Raw genomic sequence first — 8,238 nt, 5'->3', positions numbered from 1 at the left:
AAGCACAAAAGTCCATAAAAGTTTCAGATATTTTTAATCCCCCCACTGCGCTTTCTTTTTGTACTTGGGTTAACGCATAGTTTTCTTTTTATTAAACTCTGCATTTATCTGTTCTCACACTGTTAGTCACAGGGCAAAGATATTTCTGTGCGTGCCCTGTGCATATGGCAGGAATCACAGTAAAGCTGACTTTGGCTCAACTTCTACTGCAAATTTCATGTAAGCAAAATACACAAATGCTACACTGTTGCTATTCAAGATATCAAAGGAATCTGTTATCAACCATGAATGCACTATGATTAGATTAAGATGTAGGATAATTCATGACCCATTAAGCCATTAGGATATTGGAAGCTTTATAAGTTTTCACTTTGTAGCATGATGAATAGAAACCAGCCACACAGGCTGGGAGAATTTTGGGCAAATAGGGGCGTCGCTGATCGGTCTCTAGGCCTGCGTGATGGGAGCTTAGGAGAATTGGCTTAGATGGTATTAAGTAGAATAAACACATTCATTTTGCCCAGAGGATTAATTTCCAATTTTTTAGTAATACTTTTTCTCTGGTACAGCAGCGAGGATCATGTTTATGGTTTTAAATTAAACTTCTTAATGGTCATTTCAAAGAATTGTCTTAATTTTTAGCAGAATTTCTCATTTATTAGTCACTTAGTTTTCATCTAGCTCTGCTATTACCATTTCCGTTTTTTCACATGATAATTACTTAGTATTAATATTGCTAGTGCTTAAGTCATGACCAAGGGTGAGAAGGTGTTGCCCTTACCTGTGTTTATCAGTGATGTGAACATAATCACACAATTAATCCAATTCAAGTCTATTAGAATTGTAGCTTACACTGACAGGGCTACCATACCAAACCAACAAAGACAACCAAGCTTTTTCTACTTAAAAGAAATACAGGGCATAGTATACAGCAGATTTCTTTTACTTTTTTGTGTTTTTTTCCTTTGCAAATAATGTTTCCTGCCTGTATTATGTGTAAAAATGACATGTTACAGCATAATTCAAATTAAAGTAAAATCAGATGTGGTCATTCTCACAGCCATTGTACAATTCTGCATGTTAGGCCAACTGGTGTCTCTGAACCCTGACAAAAACCTTATGACATACTCGCAGTGTGCTCGTTGCCAGAAAATCGGGGGCTCACGATTCAGGAACACAGAGAACATTAGTTGTCTGTGCCTGGGTGACTTCCAACAAGCTACAGTTCCTAGTTACTCCCAGAGTGTTTTCTTTGACGTGAGCCTAATCACCTTCATAGATCATCAGAACGTATCTGGAGTGGCTGAAGGAGAGCTCCACCTTTGTGCCAGGCCCGGTTGGCGTGACTTCCACTCCTGCAGCTGTTCATGCATAAATCAAATAAGAAAACTCGATGAAGCCTTATTGTGGATAGTGTGTGAGCTTATTGGACCGATCAGCACCAACGAACGCCTGTTTCTCTTCACTTGAAAATCAACCATCACCATAAAATTCCTCTGTAGTTTCTAATATCGTATCCTACAATGCAAACACGCCCACCAGAGCACAATGACGCATGTCTTGAGCTTGTTTTGTGTTACACTGTGTTCTCCTGAAATCTAAGAAGGTGTTTGATCTTCTGTTCTGCATCTTGCCAGGACCATTATATAGCCACAGCATATCAAATGGTTCAACAACGGCATGCTATTCCTCTGGCCTCGCCTTCTATTTGAATATCATCTGTCAGACAGTACAAGAGGAGTCCTGCTCCAAATGAAAATGCCTATAGCATATGAAATTACACAGCAATTTATGCCATCTGTAATCGTTATTCATCATCTCTGTGTCCTGTGACAGCCAATAATTAGCAGTACTTTTTTGTCTTCCCTGCTCCTCTGGTGTCTCTGGTGTACCTGTATTCTGTGGGGGTTCAGTCACAATACAAACTTTGTTATTAGAGACAGCGCTGAGAAAGCCTACTACAGTGCATTTTGCTAAAAAGTGATTAAAGACGTAATCTGATGCACTTTGAGGGTTTTATAATAAGTTATGTGATGAATGTAAGTATATCCAATGTTGTCAGTGGTGTGCTGTTAAATAAATGATGCAGATAATACTATAAAGCTGTACTACAGCTCTTTTGTTTTTCATTTTTTGTCACAAAGGAAATAGGTCATGTATTTTTTCTCTTATATTGTGTGTAAGAGCAACACATGTGCCTCTGCTTTCCGTATGAGGGGCCATTTGCTGTAAGGCCAAAGAAGCATCAGGCATACAGCTGGGAAACCAGGAGACTAGCACAGCCCAATCATAAAGTCATAATATAATCATATATACTTACCAATTAATCACTGTCAAACCACTGTTGTGTGTGACTTGTTACAACGTAAAGTATTGCAGTAACATCACATTTGATATGGATAAAATCTCACGGCTTGACCTACAAATAGCATGATAAGCCTAATTCTATCCATTCATAGTGCTATTTTGTAGCTTAGGGAGTGTTAGATAACAGAGATAATTTCTTTCCATTATTTGTACTAACAGTGTTTATATTCAGAATGCATAAATATACTTTTCCCATTTGCATACCTGCATTACTTACGTGCTCTTACCACATCTATGACAAACTTTATTGCAAAAACTAAAGCCACACTTTTTCATTACCTCTAATATTCAGCATAGCTAGCGCTTGGTATACTTAGTTTGCCATATTTGCTTTCTTTTGCAGTAGATGCACATTGTTTTTATGATTTATTATTTTGTGCATAATAAGGCTAAGCTCTAGGCAATCACATAAAAATGTCAGTTTTTCTGACTGGTAACAGAGCAAATTAAACATTGGCAAAAACATGCAAAGCAATTGCATCACAGATAAATAAAAGTTATGTCCCTGTCTCAAAGTCAGAGAAGAGGTTTAACCTAAAACGCTGCACTGCTGTACGCCCGCTTAACATTTCTGATTTCTCTGTGGATGACAAGCTTAAGCTCCAGCATACTTCAGATCACTACATCTGCCCAATCTCTGCTCGACAGCTGACATCATGCAGCTGTTGCCAAAAGGGAGGCTTTCCCCCTGAGAATGAGCTTTGCCTGCACCGTACCACTGTCACAGTTTATGCACGGTAACGTCGTAACCTGTTCTCACACAGATTTATGCACACGTGAGCACACACCAACATGCTTGTCCTATCAAGGCATCTGTGAACATGGAAGCCTAGAAACTGTCAAATAACATCTGTAACAATACCTTTTGATCTATTACTTTAATTAAATAGTAAAACAATCATTAACAGGTTCATAGGACTGTGCTGAGGGGATTTTTTTCTTCTTTTTCGAGAATGCGAAATGTAGCCTTACATGTTAGCAGCAGCTCTTATAAAAAGCTGTCCTGCAATAAGCGCCATATGATAAATATGAGTGAATAACTTGTTCTGTTTAAATGCTTCATGATGTACTTATTGACAGATAAACTTCTAAACAAACGAATCACATCCATCATACACTAGTTTATTTTGCTACTGAGGCAACAAAGTGCAAAGTCAATCATCTGATACAGCACATTATTTGGCATGTGCACACAGAGTACATATATCCTGACCACAATTAAAAATCAGAGGCTTTTTGATTAAATCTCGTCATAAATGTAAAATAATGGATTTGAAATTTCTATCAAATCTATTTTAATAAAATTAAAACACTGAAGCTGTGGCGGGACATGCACCTTTATGTCAGCACAGCAATCTGAGCAGAACTTATAGAAGTTTGATGGAGCACCTGGAGTCAACAGCTCTTCTCAGGTCACTACGTCAAATGTGGACCTCATCTGCACCACATCTGGACCTCATCAGGCCTTTGGCCAGTAGAAGGGAGGTGTGAAACAGCCTCACACAGAGCAAAAGGGTGTTGTGGAGAGGAAATGAAGAAGAAGAAGGTTTGGGAGCAGGCTGAGCTGGTCTTACCTAAGATCATGCTGCATTTTTTAATTAAGTTTTTTCCTGGAACAATGAAGACTTATCATAAAGCGAAAAATAATATCGCAAAATAATAATAATGTTTAAAACATTTAAAGCACATTGTACAGCAATAATAGACAGCCCACTCTATGCAAGTGACTGGTAAGACTTAAATTCAGTGCTGGTCTTCTTTCTGTTTAATAAACTGTGACTCCAAAAGGCTGATTCAGTCCAGCCCCTGTGTTCTGGCTTCACTGCATATACATGTTGACAAATTCCACAGCTCCTTTGAGTTTCTTTCAGGTCATATAATACTACCCATATATCTGAAAGTGTGGTCTTCAGGGAAGGTAAACCAGTGCAAGATGTACAGGGAGCATCATGGTTACTGAGTGTACGCTCCTTTATACTTAGCTATGTTTTTCCTTCATATGATATCATCCATGCTATGTTGCACATTGTCTGAATATACACACCTAATCCTAAACATGAAGTGTGAAACTGTGATTAGAGACTGCTGGTCTGTCACCATACAAAGATATCCTATATACTGGATGTTGTGTATTAGGCTTCTGCTGCTGCTCATATGGGTCCCGACTTAGTTGACCCTCATCAAATAAAAGTCTGTCTCTCACTTTGTCACTTTCATACAGATGGAAGGGACATTTATTTGAAAGAAAGATTTTCAACTTCCTGTACAATTTACCAAACTTTTTGCAGCAGGACTCTGGACTGCCACTCTGTCCAACCTGTTCCCGGTTAACGTGTTGACAGTATATTTGACACATGTCTCACTCCTACTTCCTCACAGCCATAACAGACCTGAGGGCAGAGCAGGCGACAGCAGCACATTTTGAAGGTTAACTCTGCTAATGAAGCCAGGCTGGGCAGCAGGACCCCAAGGGTTTTTGTGGCAAAGTCATCTATGTGCCACTCTGCTGGAGAGCTGGGCTAACAGAGTCCTCATGCTCGTTACCAAAATCTCTGCAGGCAGCGCTCTGAATAAGCCCAGAGCAAAACCATTGTTAATGAGAAATGACCCCTTTAGTTATTACTTCCCTGAGATGGAGCTGATCAAAATGCATCTAAGATCGTTTCCACAAACTGACCTTTATCTGATGAAGAGTAATCAAATTAATTTAAAGTGTGTTTTTGCTTTTGTTTTGAATTCTAGGAGCAGAAATATGATCATATTTCACAGACGTTTACAGTGCTAATAGTTTAATCAATGTCTTAGATATTTGTACTCCAAAAAAAAAAAAAAAAAAATAGAATCTTTAAGGAATCATACACCTTCCCCGAAAATCAACTTGAAGTATTTTGAACTCATGAAAAATGTTGGAACTTCTTTGAAATGTACTTTTCTTTTAAAAAAAAACAACAACAACATTTTAAACAAATTTTCAGGGATGCATTTAATGTCACAAGAACCTCATAAGATGAAAAACACATACCAGTGGTATTTGACACAGAACTGAGTGTTTGGGGTCTGTTAGCATGCACTACAAAAAAAAAAGTGACAGAATGTGAGCAATTTGTGAACTGGAGTCAAAGGGTCACAGGAGGAGGGGGTTTTACTCCTAAAACTGGCCTCATTGAGGCAGAGCTAATGTAGTGCGACTGGAAACTCAGTGTGATGAGGTGTTACAGGACAAGAGTTAATACTAATTCAGCGACACAATAAAGCGCTAATTAATAGCAGAATCTTGTTTCATAAACTTTATGTAAGATTTGCAATAATAGCATCAATCTGCCATGATTCTACCTAACACCGTTATGCATTTAAACATACTTTATTGCCATTTTTAATACATTTTTAGTATTACACAAATATCAGTAATGAGTCTGTGTCATTTACCAATCTTTTGTAGAATGATGATGATGAGGTGTTCACAGTCTGTGATGTGCTGTAACTTTCAGCTTGGATAACATTCCCCTTTGGACCTTTCCTGTTATGATTTTCTGTGATAGAAACAGCCATGCTGCTCTAAGTGGGACCTATCTGTGCTCACATCTGGAAGCACACAGGCAGATGAGGACCTTGTGGCATACAAATACAGCTGTCCACTAAAACACAGAAATGATTTATACACTCTGCCTACAGTGTGGTTCTGTGTATATTCTCTTATATATGCAATTCCTGTGCATGGGCATTGGCATCCATGTTTACCTTAAATGTGTGGGTACAACGAAAGTACACTGATGAGAGAAAATGGGGTACTTTTGGTGGTCTTATGAGTATTATTAACAATTTACATGCGGGAATGTTAGCCGGGGCTAAACACGAGATTGCAACTCCTGCCAGTTTATTCAACATTTCAAGAACAATGTTTTTTGTGATTTACAAGCCCATTCTCAGATCTATTTCAAACAATTGGATTAGAGTCCGTTTGCGGCCTAACCCAACATAGTTTATGCCCCAAAAGCAAACTTCTGTCACATTGCTTTTAGACCCATAACAAGAGATGAAAAAGACTTTTTGAGGATTTAACCTTAGTTCATGGCTAATATAGAAGATGGGGGGCTGGGCTGTGGCTTGAAATGGAAACTAATCCAGTGTGAAATGGGCCTTGAGGCAATCCATTGGACCTATCTAAAACAAAAAACATATCACTGATGTCATCAGGATCTCAGGGATAGAAAAATGACATGGCGTTCACCCGTGGCACTTAAATTTATTGTCCCCTTATTATTTTGTTCCATGATGAGGTGTCATTAAGTCTCAATAAGCAAATCAGTATAGCAGGCGCAGCACTCATAAATAATGCAACTGTTTGAATGGAGACTCCACAGGCTCCGAACCCAAAGTGAGCCCCCAAAGAGACCTCACAGAATGAGCTTAGGGAGGTTAAAAGGCCTGTCGACAACATAAACAAAATTCTAAATGGAGAAAAAGGGTCTCTCTGCGGTTTTAATCCCATCTTCTCCCTTTTGCTCACCTTCTTTGCAGCTTTCACAGAAATATGTGGTCTCTTTCCATTTCCCTGCTCGCTGAAACAAAAAGAACAGTCTCACGTTGCCAAGTTCTTTTTCTACTTCTAATCCTCATCTGAAGAGACTCTCCAAAGAGCTTAAGGCAGCTGAAAGGTCACAGGCTGCTTTGTTAAAGTTAACACTGACCCAGGAACCAGAGATGCATGCAACCTATTTTGATGTGGTTTGAGTTAAAGTTGCATATTTATGTGTCATGTATGACGAGTTTATTTGCAAGTGTTCTAAAAGCTTTGATTTGCCCTGCTTCCACAAGTTCCCAAATGCAGTTCAACAACCTCCTAAAGCATAGATAATGTGAGCTTTGTACACTGTCTTCTGTCAATACTGAACTGCCCGTTTGTCATGTCAAAACAATCTTGATGTACAACTCCACGATAAAGCCATTTACTGCCTTTCATTCTTCATTCTTTATACTTGCTCTCCAGTAACCAGGTCATTTCTCACTATCTAACAACTCTCAGTCAACCACGTGCATTAGCTTAATCTTTGCTAAAGAATGTGATATTGATTGGTAGATTTCTATACTATGATAAATTTATGACAGGTTATGGACTTCCCTCAGAGGCTGCCAGCTCATCAGCTCTTTGACGTTAGAAGAATAGAAAACTCACATCCTATTCAATAAAAATGAATAATTGATGCTAGAAGCACTTATTACTCCATTCAGGGCCCGCAGACTTGTCAACCTTGAGTTTGTTGTTGGTATAAAGGCATTTTTTAAATTGCTTTGGTTAATTCAGTTGCTGGTTTGCACTACTTGCGTATTATAGCGAATGCATTCCACTAGTGATGTGCGGATCGATACTGAAATATCGATTCCTCCGATACCAGTCATTTATGTTCTAGAATCAATTCTCACATTAAAACATCGATATTTTAGTAATTTAGGGTAAATTTGTAGTTTATCATTAACAGAAACACAGTGGAAAGAAACTATATCATTTGGATTGTCTACATTGGAAGGAACTACTTTCTCTTCCGCCCCTTGGCGTGCGCACTCACAACAATGGCTGAGTGTAATTGGAGTTGTTGGACGTGCTTTACATCCACAAACAGCCGAGATGTGGTTTGCGATACATGTGGCAAGAAAGTGAGGTGTTGTGGCAACACCACTAACCTTGTCAAACACAGAGAGAGAGTAAAGCATATCACAGAATATGACAAGCATATGTTGAGGTGAACTAAAGAGGAGGAGTGGGATAGGTGATGCTAGGGTGAGACAGACGTCTCTCACGGAGTCCTTTAGTGCTGCAGGCAGGCAATGTGTTCAAATAGCACACAACTTCAGGTTTTTTATTTCTATATGATG

Source organism: Copadichromis virginalis, linkage group LG5 (genome assembly GCF_057382275.1).
Source record: "Copadichromis virginalis isolate Kocher_CV1m ecotype Utaka linkage group LG5, C_Virginalis_male_GT1.1, whole genome shotgun sequence".
NCBI lineage: Eukaryota > Metazoa > Chordata > Actinopteri > Cichliformes > Cichlidae > Copadichromis > Copadichromis virginalis.
This window is presented reverse-complemented; position numbering follows the sequence as displayed.